General features: G+C 51.4%; 1 protein-coding gene across 4 annotated transcripts in view; it reads left to right on the top strand.

Moving 5' to 3' along the window:
• The window catches only part of LOC126526313 (uncharacterized), a 253,101-nt gene that overhangs the window by 204,920 nt on the left and 35,779 nt on the right, over positions 1–12,402 (top strand). The gene's annotated exons all lie outside the window — the stretch shown is intronic.

Here is a 12,402-nt window from a genome sequence, read left to right as displayed (position 1 = left end):
GCTAAGCCACAGCCATTTTTTCTTCCCTCTAGCCGATTAGGCATTCTCCGATTGGCTGCCTGACGCCCCGTGGTCTTTCCTAATTGGTTTGCTTTTCTTCTTTTAGTTGTTTTTCTTGCACCGCGCGTTCACGTGCCGGACGCTCTTCTGCGTTGTCTCCAGCACGGAATTTCCCTCGGCGCGCGCACTCCTTGTCGTCTGCTCCTGACCGTCCCGATCAGCGCACCATGTCGCGCACCACACACCACAGGCATGCACAGTGCCATTACATTTGTTAGGTGTGCAAAGGTGGCCACTTGATGGGCTCAATGTATGCGGAAGTTGAGCATGAGAACTGGGATCCCAGACAGACAGACAGACCGACAGACAGACAGACAGACAGACAGACAGACAGACAGACAGACAGACAGACAGACAGACAGACAGACAGACAGACAGACAGACAGACAGACAGACAGACAGACAGACAGACAGACAGACAGACAGACAGACAGACAGACAGACAGACAGACAGACAGACAGAAAGACGGACAGACAGACAGACAGACAGACAGACAGACAGACAGACAGACCGACAGACAGATAGGCAGACAGACAAAAAACTTTATTGAAGTCCTGAGGGACCACCCGGCACAGACCTGTTGGAATCCTCGGCTCGCCTCTGGCTGCACCGATGTCGGATTTAGGAGGCCAAGTTTCTACGCTCTTTCAGCGACCCTCTGGACGGGCGTGCGCGGGATGTTGACTTCGGTTTATGACATGGCCTCTTCCCAGCGCTGTCGGCTGGTGAGTGTCGTTTCCCGCGAAGCAGGACACTGCCAGAGCACATGAGCCAGAGTGCTAAACTCCTCCCCACAATCTGAGCACTGTGGATCAGTTCTGTGTTAATCCTGCTTAGGAAACCTCGCGGTGGGTATGACCTCGTGATCACTTGAGATCTACATAGTTGTGAGTGTGGAGGCCTTCTATTTTCCAGTGTAAAACATTTACCTAGAGCACAACAGTAAAGAAAACAACACAGATGATGTCATTCAAGCTGGTTTACGTGTGTTACCCCACTGCCACCTTTGCTTCTCAGCTTCAGCGATGAAGACAACGTTGACGTTGCAACGCCCACCGGCGCCACTATGCGCGGACGCTAAAGGTCAGCGCTTTCGATCAACACAGCAAAAGATTGGGGAAACAAAGTTGGGCTGCACGTGCGTGGCGGAAGCAGGATTCGCTCTAGGCCGTTATAAGAGCATGCTACACTGGGCCTCTGGTTGTGGTGCTCCTCTCAAACCCTCGGTTCGCGATATTGGTGACACCGAACTACGAGATGACCGACCCCAGCAACCTATCACGCTCAGGCGACCTTCCGCCTGATCCTACCTCGCGCCCACAGGACGTCGCTGCTGTGTAGCTTCTGCTTCCAGCGTTCAAGCGCAAGGACACACAGGTTTGTTTCACCCAAGCCGAAGCCTCTTTCGGTCTAAACCACATCACCTCGGAACTCACCAGATGGATCGGTTGCTCACCAGGTGGCGGACGTCGTCGCTGCCCCTTTGTGTGAGGCCCCGTACCAGCAACTCAAGCTGAGTATTTTGGACCACACCACGGTGTCTGGGAGCACGCCCCTCCAGCACATGCTCACCTCCAAGGAGCTTGGAGATTGCCGCCCTTTCCAGCTGCTGCACAGCATGCGACGGCTCCTTGGCTGAAGAAATTTCGATGCGAACGGTGCGCGGCAGAAGGAGCTCTTCCTACAGTGTTTGCCGCAGGTGATCCGCCTTGTCTTTGCCATCGCATGAGACATGACCCTCGACCGCCTCGCCCAACTTGTTGTTTGAGTCTCCGATAGCAACGCAAGTTCTCCTTCTGTCGCCGTTCTCTCTTCAGCACCGCAGTCTTCTATGACGTCCCACTTAGAGTCCCGGAGCGACCAGATCGTCTTCATCGAAGTCTATCGGACGTCCTCTCATGAGAAGCACGGCTCCTCTTCCCGCTTAAGCCACCGTTCCTCTTCGCCGAGCAGTACATGCCCGGGAATTCCTCGAAACACGCCTATTTTCAAGTACCATCGTACTTTCCTGCACCGCACCGGCCAGTTCCCATACCAGTGGTTGGGAAATGCACTGCGAGATCACTGATTGCAGCATGGGATCTTTACTTACAACCCGGCAGCCTTTTCATCATCATGGATTGCAATTCCGGTTTGGGCTTCTTTGTAGAGACTAGTGCCGAGGTCAGCGCACTGCCGTCATCTAAGAGTGACTGCACTAAGGGTCACTTGGCCCTGCACTGTGCACGGCGAGCTCCACCTCTATCACCACGTATGTTCTACGGTCCATCACTCTCGATTTCGGCCGGCGGCGCATCTTCCGGTGGATCTTCACAGTAGCCGACGTCAATAAGGCTATCCTTGGCTAGGACTTCCGAACGCATTTAGACCTCGACGTAAGCGATGGCCGTTGTCGCCAGATTAACACCAAGAAATGGCTCTCTATCCCTAGAGTTCTGATGTCTATCACTCCCACTGGCCCCCTCACGCTGATCCCACCATGCTGGTACACTAGCATGCTCGAAGACTTGCCTGAAGTGACGTCGCGTTGCAAATAAAATCCGCCATGCAAGTACAGTTTACTCCTCACATTGTCACGCGTGGTCCACAGGTCACAGATTGTCCGGCCCACCTCTTCGGTGAGTGTCTGGCCATTGCTAAATAGAAATTCAAGCACATGTTCTAGGTGGGTGTTACTCACCCTTCTTCCAGCAGTTGGGCCTCCACACTTCATCGGTTTCCGAAAAAGAACCGAGTTACCGGTGTCTGTACGGTGACTACCGGTTGCTCAATGCTCACAGGATCCACAAACACTACCCCCTTCAACACAGTCAAAATTTCACAAGCCCCTTGGAAGGCTGCAAAATTTTTAGCAAGGTGGACTTTGTCAAGACCCATCACCGGTGAGCATGCGCATATCCCGAACGCAGTCATTACTACACCCTTCGGCCTGTTTGAGGTAGTGCGCATGCTCTTTGGGCTTCGTGACGCAGCTGAAACGTTTCAAAGATTTATTGCCGAGGTAACGCGCGGGCTCCCGGCTGCATTTGCCTACATGCTATACTTGAGTTCGCTGGATATAATGGGTTTATAAATGTACCGTGTATTGGTTTGATGCCTGCCAGGCACTGCCGCTCAAGCCTTCAAAGGCTTTGGGAGAACTCAATGAATGTACTGATTTGATTATTGGCAATAAATGTAATATTATTATTATTATTATTATTATCGATGACATACTCATCGGGAATCCCAATCCACAAGATAATGAGCGTCACGTCGAGGAACTCTTTCAACGCCTTCAACAATTTGGCCTGTTTGTTCACCCCCAGAAATGTGTCTTTAGGTCTTTCGAGCTCGATTACGTTGTTAAGCACATCTCGGCGTTGGAAATTCGGGACTTCTACATCAACTGTGGACTGGGAACATCTAGCTCGGGAGTGACCATCATCGTTCCCTCCGTCACAACCCGTTCCTCACCCATTTGTGCTTGGCTCACTGAGGTGTGACATGTCAGCGGCTGCACCTCGTCCCCTTCATTCAGACTGCCTTTCGTCGTGTCGCATTCTAGTCCCTTCACAACATCTACCATCCCAACATGCGAGCCACGCAGCGCCTCGTTAAATAGCGCCATGTCCAGCCAAGCATTAACACATGTTCGCCAGTAGGCAGGTTCGTGCCTCGCGTTCCCAACCGCCAAAGTTACCCACCACACAAAGACTTCCGCTGAGTCTTTCTTTCCACCTGGCTGTCGCTTAAACCACGTCCGTCTTGATTTGGTCGTTACACTTCGTCCCTCTCATAACTGCTGGTACGTTATACGAATGATTCACCACTTCACCCGTTGACCGAACGCTGTGCCCATTCCTGACATCACTGCTGAAACTGTCGCCAAAGCGCTCGCTTCAGCACGCATCTGCCGCTTCAGCTGCCCCCATATTCTAACCACTGATCGCGGCCGGCAATTTCACTGTGCCCTCCTCACTTCCCTCCACTGCCTGCTTGGCTCTGAACACTGTCGTACCACTTAATATCATTTCTATGCCAACAGTATGGTATAATGGCTCCATCGCAAGTTCAAGGCTGCCCTCAAAGCGCGCCTGGATGGGGAGCAATGGGTCCACGAGCTTCCTACGGTGCTTCTCGGCCTACGCATTGTCCTTCGTAGCGAGCTTGGATATTTTTTGACCGAACTCCTCTATGTGCACCCCTGCGGCTTCCTGGAGACATGTTCCGTCCTTCGGACCCCTGGCCCCTGCCGAGGCGGTACCTTCAATGCCTATAGCACTGCATGCAGCAACTGCGCTACATCTTGCCTCTGCCTCAATTTGCGCACCAAAGCATCTTTGTGCATCCTCACCTTGTGCCTTCGAACCAGGTTTTTCTCAGATTAGACGCTGTAAGGGCACCTGTTACACCCTCCTACGATGGGCCGTACCGTGTCATCCGCAAGACGCGGAAGAGCGCCGCAATCCCATTGAATGGCCACGAGTGGTTAGTTTCATTAGACCGCATTGAACTGGCCTACCCGTAGACACTTGCCACGGAGCTAAGCGCGGATTTAGCTGGCGTATCCGTGCATCTGCGTCTAACCAAGACAGCACCTACTCCACTTCGGCCATGAATACATTTCGCCGCTCCTTCGGGGCGGTCCCTAAATGTCAGCATTCTTGGTCGGCGCTGCAAACGACGAGGAAAAAAAATCGGGCAGCGCGCGCTTACAGCGCAGGTGCGGCACGCGATGTTCATTATTAGAGCCTGCTGCAATGATCCTCTGGTTATCGCGCTCCGCTGCAATAGCTCGCTTCGCGACATATTCGCCTATGTGTGTCACTGGGTATGGGCCGCTCTTTCATGAACTTCTTTGAAGTAAAATTGCGTTACTAGGCATGTAACACTGGGTATGAGCCGTTCTTCAAAGAGCCTCCTTGACGCCAACTTGGGAGACTCTATGCGCTACGAGGTATATACCACTCTTCAATGAGAAAATAAATCAAAATTCCCGTAGAATGCATCTCACGATGAATGTCCACTTTAATACCATTAATATTGCAACACTGACCCATTAAGTCATGAATTATGACCGACTGTCGATACAGGCGTGAAACGTAGATAATTTTATGCCAATGTGCTAGACATCACTGAAAGCAAATCAACGTTTTAGAATGACTACTCGTGAATTTTATGATGAGTCATCTCTATTACACAGTAACTAAGTATTCGAATATTGTAATGTCAGTCACGCTACATTTCTTCGAAATAAAGGACTGGCTAACCCGCTCGAATTACATGCGCAAGTTACTTATTGGCTGCAAGCATTTGAATAAAGAAAAAAAATATTTCAAGCTTGCCACCCACATTCCCCACGTCAAACATCACGTAAAACTCGGTAGTGCCTTCACCAAAGCAGTACTGTGTAACAATACCTATGACTCAAAAGCAAAGTAGAAATAATTTAGGCTAGCAGAATGTTCAGTTTACCCTAAGCTTCATGTTTCTGCGCTGTTCATTGCTACGACTGCAAATAATTGTCAAAAATAGGACACGTCCTTGAATGTAGACGCCGTGACTCAAAGGGTTAAAGGCGACCCACCATAGTACTACTGCCGGAATGCACCATGCAGGGCACCATGCTTGGAGCCGGGCTGCTCTCTTCCACTTCTTTTCTAGAAACACAGTACCACCTGGCGTCCCCGCTACAATACAACAAAAGGCACGAAAACCATGTGACTCTGTAATATGCAGCTAATTGCAATATTAGAGACATTCGGACGATAGGGCTGCAATGAATCAGTTCAGTGGGTGACCAGTGAACATGCAAAGACAGTGACATGAAATGGGGTGCTGAAGACAGGGAAGTAAACCGGAAGAGATTCTGGACTGTTACGCTGCACTGGGGGAAGAGTCCGAGGAAATGAAATAAGCGAACAAAGTGAATATCTTAGCAGATCCTGGTTTGGCGATGACGATATCCCACTCAGCAGCCCGAGATATTCATTTCAGCTAATCTTTGAGGACTTGCAGAGAACTCCAATCATGAATTAACAAATAAAGATGAGTAAAATTGGACTACAGCGCGAACGGCACGCTTTGCAATATCATGATGTGTATATTACCACCATCATGGGAAAAAAATTGCAATTACATTCAATTGCTCTCATGGGGGGGGGGGGGGGGCAGGGAGAAACTCGGTGATTAACCAAGACGCTTGAGAAGTTAAAGACTCCATAACAAGCGATGAAACAAAATTGTGAAGCGTGACACTAAACCACAAGAATACGGTGGTGTAGAACAGTGAGCAAACATGGGTAGCCATAGTTTAGCTGTTGTTAGGAGGGATAAAGGGTCTGGTGATGAGTGACCATGTAGACCGGTAAAGGGTCTGGCTCTCACTCCTCACCTTCCATAACATCACCCCTCATTACCGCAACTCTCGCCCATCCACCCCCCCCCCCCCCCCGCACAAATCCCTGTCGAAGCTTCTACAGAGCACGTGGCACCATTTACAAGCCCACGCTTTCCTCTCTCCTGCCCGACTTGCCCTTATTCACACCGGTGCCTTCTCACCCGAATGCACGCTCTGCAGACACCCACGAGCAGACTATGCTCATATTCTCTATTCACGCCCGAAACACTCTCCCCCTGCCTCTTGGCATGTATATAGTCCGCAGCTGTGGGAGGCTGCTTTGGCCAGCTCGCAGCCGGATGTCCAACTACGGCTAACAATCTGCGCAGCGGAAGTCGCTGCCAGGCATGATGTGGTGGCTACGACCGGCCGCCTGAAGGCCACCCACGGAACAGTGACATCTTAATTTTCTTTTCATTTTTTGGCATTCACTAAATAAAGTTTGTACCACCACCACGGGAGAGCGAAAACCGACACTCGATCTCTTAGCGTAGCATTTTTTTAAATACCTTTAGGAACGTCAGTCCTTGCCACTGCGTGCCAGCAGCTCGTGCCTCGTCTAGACGCGAGTGTCTACTTAATTCTCATGCGACACCGATGCTGCTGCCTCTACAGAGGGTCCCCCCCCCCCCCCTAGGGAGGAGGAAAATTCGACGAACGATGGAAAGTCCACGTGACGCGGCGTGTCTTGGCGTTCGGCTTGGGTGTCACGTACGGAGGCGGCGTCCAAGGAAGCAGCAGGGTTGCGTCGCACATTGGCGGGCCGATGGCTCGGGTGCTTCAATGTTTGCGGGTTTGAGACGTTCCAAAGCATGTGTGTCTGAGCGGCCATTGACATTCACGACAAAAGTCGTCGGACGACACTCGAGAACACAATATGGTCCGAATTAATAAAGGAAAAATCAGACATCCACCCGTTCGTAGCAATTGCTACAAAGGAAACCCATACGGGTTCGTCGAAAGAAAAGCCTCATAGTTGAAGAAAAATTCGTCCTGGTCCGGTACGCGAACCCGGGACCACCGCCTTTCCGGGGCAGCCGCTCTACCACCTGAACTAACCAAGCGGCTAGCAGATGGCAGGGCGATGTCGAATTTGTCGACAACACACGAAGCAAAGGGAAGTGTTTGCATAGCCATCTTCCTTTGTAGCAATTGCTATGAACGGGTGGATGTCTCATTTCCCCTTTATTAATTACTTCTCTCCACCTTGCGGGTTTCCGCAGTACTACGTCAAATATGGTCCGAAGTAGTGTGGCTGCGAAGGCTTCCGCACGGCACAGTTATGCACGAAGACGTGGGCAGCAGAAACGTACGGAGACCTTGCTTCTTGCGAACGTGTAGGCACGGCGCGTATGTGTCCGAAGAAAGCTTGCAGTTCGGCAACGTAGTCGGCAGGGGATGACATAGGTGGTTTTGTGGTGGTGTCAAAGAAATCGCAAGGCGTAGGTGAGTGCCGTAGACTAGGTCGCTCTTGAGTGGGCTTGTGATTCCTCGGTTAACCCCTTTTCTTCTCCTCTGATGGCAAGTAAGACGAGAGGCAAATGTTGAACCCACTTCTCCGGCGATTCATGCGACATAAGGTGGGCCGTGAGATACCGGTGAAAACGTTCAAACTAGTCCATTGGACTGCGAAAACGTGTCGTTCAGAGCAGTATCAGTACTTCGTTCAAGAGTGCGGAGTCAAACTGCCGACCTCGATTGGTGACTATTGTGGATGGGCAGCCGAACTGTGTCGTCGATGTAGACACGAAACCTGCTGCAACTGTGGGCGCTGAGTTGTCAGATATAAATGTAAGTTCTGGCCACCGTGTATAGTAGTCGATGTATGTGAGTATGTATCAGTAACCTTTCGAAGGTGCGAGAGGGCTGACGAGGTCTAGGTGTAAGGTGTCAAAACGAGCATCCAGACGAAGAAATGACTTGGTAGGTGGAATGGGGTGAAGCTGGATCTTAGAGAGTTGACACGGCAAACAGCAGCAAATCCAATCGTGAACATGCGCGTTTAGCCGAGGCCAAGCGAAACGACTGGAAAGAAGCTTCTGTGTGGCGCGTATGCCAGGATGGGACAGGTTATGCATGGTTTCGAATATACGTCTGCGAAGGGATGCTGGAATGAATGGTCTAGGTGCGTCGGTTGAAGTGCTGCGGACGACAGACGTACCATCTGGTACGTCTGAACGACGTCTTCCAATTTCAGCGACGTTGAAGAATTCCGGAATGTATGAAGTTCGGTGTCGTCACGCTGTTGACTGGTGAGTAAATCGACATCAATTATGAAAGGCTCCGACGTCAACGTGGAAACGGCATTGATGCGACTCAGAACGTCGGCTGGAACGTTGTCGGTGCCCTTGATGTGGCGGAACATTATGGTAAACTCGGAGATGTAGGAAAGGTGTCGACTCTCAGGGGGGAGTAACAGGACGCCTTACAATGCATTGCGCGCACAATAGGCTTGTGGTAAGTCAAGGCAGTAAATTGACGGCCTTCTAGGAAATGGCGAAAATGCCTGATAGCCAGATAAACAGCGTGCAATTCACGGCCGAACAAGCTGTTGCGGGACTGCTCAGGCTTCTGTTTCTTGGAAAAAAAGGCGAGTGGATGCCACGCATTGTCGATCAATTGCTACAGAACGGCACCAACGGCGGTGTTTGAAGCGTCGGTCATAATGGCAGTGGGCGCGTCTGGCTTTGGGTGTCTAAGCAGCCAGGTGTTGGCGAGGGCAGACTTCACTCATGTGAAAGCGTTGTTGGCCTCTTCAGTCCACTGAAGCTATGTTTACGTTTGTTTACTAGAAGAGCGTCTGTCGGAGCCATAAGGTGTGCGCAATAGGGAATGGGTCGGCGGTAGAAATTGACAAATCTGAGAAACTAGCGAAGCTTGGCGAGTGTGGTTGGTCTGGGAAGGTTTTCGATGACGCGAATTTAGGACGGCGGCGGTCTAATGCCCGTAGCGTCGACGATATGACCGAGGAAATCGAGTGCGCGCTGGCCGAATTCGTTCTTGTCGGCGTTGACGACAATTCCTTTACTGGCAAGGCGCGAAAACAACAACCGCAAGTGGTAAAGATGTTATTCTGCGGAAGAACGTGCGACGAGAGGGTTGTCAAAGTATGCAAAAACGAAAGGCACGCCTCGGGTGACGCAATCGATGAAACGCTGAAAGGATTGGCCCACGTTCCGCAAGCCGAAAGGCATGCGTAGAAATTCAGACACCGAAGGGTGTAGTGATGTTGGTCTTGGGAATATCTTCTTCAGCGACCGGCAGTTGATTATAGGCGCGAAGGAGATCGATCTCGGATAAAATCGTCGCCGCACCGTGTAACGCTACCGTGAAGTCCTGAATGTTCAGTAGAGGCTAGCGACCAGGAACTGTAACCTTGTTTAGAGCCAGGTAATGGCCGCATGGGCACCAGTCTTCCGTCTTCTTAGGCGCCGTGTGATGTGGTGATGCTCAATTACTGAAGGAAGGGTGGATGATGCCAAGTTGCAGCATGTGTTCGAACTCCGCGCGAGCGATCTTGAGTTTCTCCAGGGACAAGCGATGGAGTCTAAATAGACTAGTGGGTGGGAGGTGGCAATGTGACAGCGCACGTCATGTTGCACTGGTTGCGTCCAGTCCGGAAGGCGCGTCAAAGTGGGAAACTCGCGTAGGAGCGAAGCGAAAGGTTCGTCCAACATTTCAGAAATAGGCGTGATAGGCGATGTGCCTGATGATGGAACGCCGGAAACGGATAGCTGTGACACGGCGTCGATGAGACGGCGTCGTTGGACGTCAACAAGGAGTCCGTACTTGTGCAATAAATCAGCTCCAATGACGGCACGACGGACGTCTGCAACCAGGAAAATCCAGCAGAACGCTCGTCAAAGGCAAAAGTTTAGCACCACGGTGCGTGACGAGACAACTGGAATCCTGGTGCTGTTGACGGCTTGTAAAAATGACACAGGTGTCGCTTTTCCGTCGGAGTGGTGGACGGGGAGTATTCTGACGTCAGCTCCTGTGATGACTAAGAACCATGGTCCCGTGACTCTGCCCGCCATGTAGAAAACGTGACTTGTGTGTTGGGCCGCAGTACTCGTCGCCGTTAGAGGTTGGCCGGCCTGTTTGCCTGCCAAGCGCAGGGATGCCGGCAGTGACGAGCGTCATTTCCGAAACGGCGGTGGTAGTAGCAACCGCCAGACGTTGTAGCTGATGTTTCATTGCGGGTGCCCGTGCATCTTGATTTGCTGGAACTACGGCTGGGTGGGCGACGAGATGATATGCGGCGATGTTTCGCTCCACAAATAATGTCTTCCAGGTGCTCACACAAGGAGTCGAGCAGAGATTGCGCTGCTGACGAGTAGGAAAGGATTTGCAAGGCGCTTTAATTGTCCCCCGGAGACGATGACGTGGGTGGGATGGTTGGGGTTTCTACTTCCATGACTCTGTCGGGTAAAGCGGCAAGTCCGGTAAGATCAATGGTAGAGGCTTTCGCCAGATCCATCTGCACGTTAGCCGGGAGTCATTGCAAAAATAATTCGCGCAACAGCGTGTCGTCGATGGATCTCGCGTTGTTTCCGAGCAGCCGCCTCATTCGGCGAAGAAGTCAACTAGGGCGTCGGTGGCCGAGTTTTTCTGCGGATATAAGCTACTGGATGCGAGAACGCTGTGAAGCTGCTGTGCCCTGTAGCAGAGCTTCCTTGAGATTCTCATGGGCGGCGGTGGACAATGGGGAGTTAAACAAATCTGCTACCTCGTCAATGGCGGCGGGCGAGAGCGCTGCCACGACGTAATGAAAATTTGAGGCTTGATAGCGGATAACAGGGACTTGAAATTGCGATTCGGCCTGAAGAACCCATGCCAGGGGACGCTGGTCCCAGTACTGTGGAGGGCGGACAGCTATGGCCGAACAGGAGGGCTCACCGCGTTCCTCGGAAGGGTTCTGGCCTTGAGCTCTCGTAGAGCTGGTCTGGTCCATGGTCGTCTCTTCCACAGGAGCGTATGGCAGTATCACGTCCGCGGTCACCAAACTGAGGTGACAAGCAACCATGTAGACCGGTAAAGTCTCGGACTCTCGCGGGAGAGGAAAAACTGACACTCGATCTCTTAGCGTAGCATTTTTTTATTCCTTTCGGAACGTTAGCCCTAGCCAGAGCGTGCCACCCGCTAGTGCCTCGTATAGACGCGAGCGTCTGCGTAATTCTTATACGACAACGATGCTGCTGCCGCTACAAGGGAAAATGTAGGGCACACAGCAGGTGGTTAAATGCAGCTACAGAAGGAGTCCCAAGAGAAGGGTAGAGCAGTCGTCGGCGGCAGAGATGAATGAATGAATGAATGAACCGTCATGAATGCAATAGCAAAATTGTGAGCGGCGAAACTAACTTCTATTAGCGGAATTTGTGCCCACAAAAGCAAGTGACAATGAAACCACAACGAAAGCGGCGAAAACAGTCGGTGATCATCGGAAATCTGGACAGTGGGTCAAGCGCGTCGGCTTTTAAACACTAGTCATCCAAGGTTCCAGAGAAGGCGCTGGTGCCCACGTGCCTTCCAGAAAATACAACAAAATTTACGTCGCGCATACATGCTAATTGGCTTACACGAAGTTCGGTGACAACAGGCAGCGGACAAAACCATCGATATCAAATCTCCGATATATGCGGGCGCTTCCTGCGCTGAGCGACAGCATTTGTTGGACGGTTAAATGCTGCCAACCGATGACAGAGAAACAAGTACACGGGTCAATATTATAAATTTACAAACTTGGAAGGCGTACGATGTCGTCCTTTGACGCAAGGCAGACGCAAGTGGATATTGCTGTCAGACGCCTCGTTGCTGCAGTGGACATAAAACTGGCTGACAATAACAATAATCACGTCCTAACAGGCGTATGCAAGTGCTTAAAATTCATTAAACAGCACCTGAATTTTGAAGACTCCGTTCGTTCAGCCGCTTAGGCCCTTCCGAAAACGTAGCTTGT

Source organism: Dermacentor andersoni, chromosome 8 (assembly GCF_023375885.2).
Source record: "Dermacentor andersoni chromosome 8, qqDerAnde1_hic_scaffold, whole genome shotgun sequence".
Taxonomy (NCBI): Eukaryota; Metazoa; Arthropoda; class Arachnida; order Ixodida; family Ixodidae; genus Dermacentor; species Dermacentor andersoni.
Note: the sequence above shows the minus strand (reverse complement) of the source record. Positions and strands in the feature narration are given on the sequence as shown.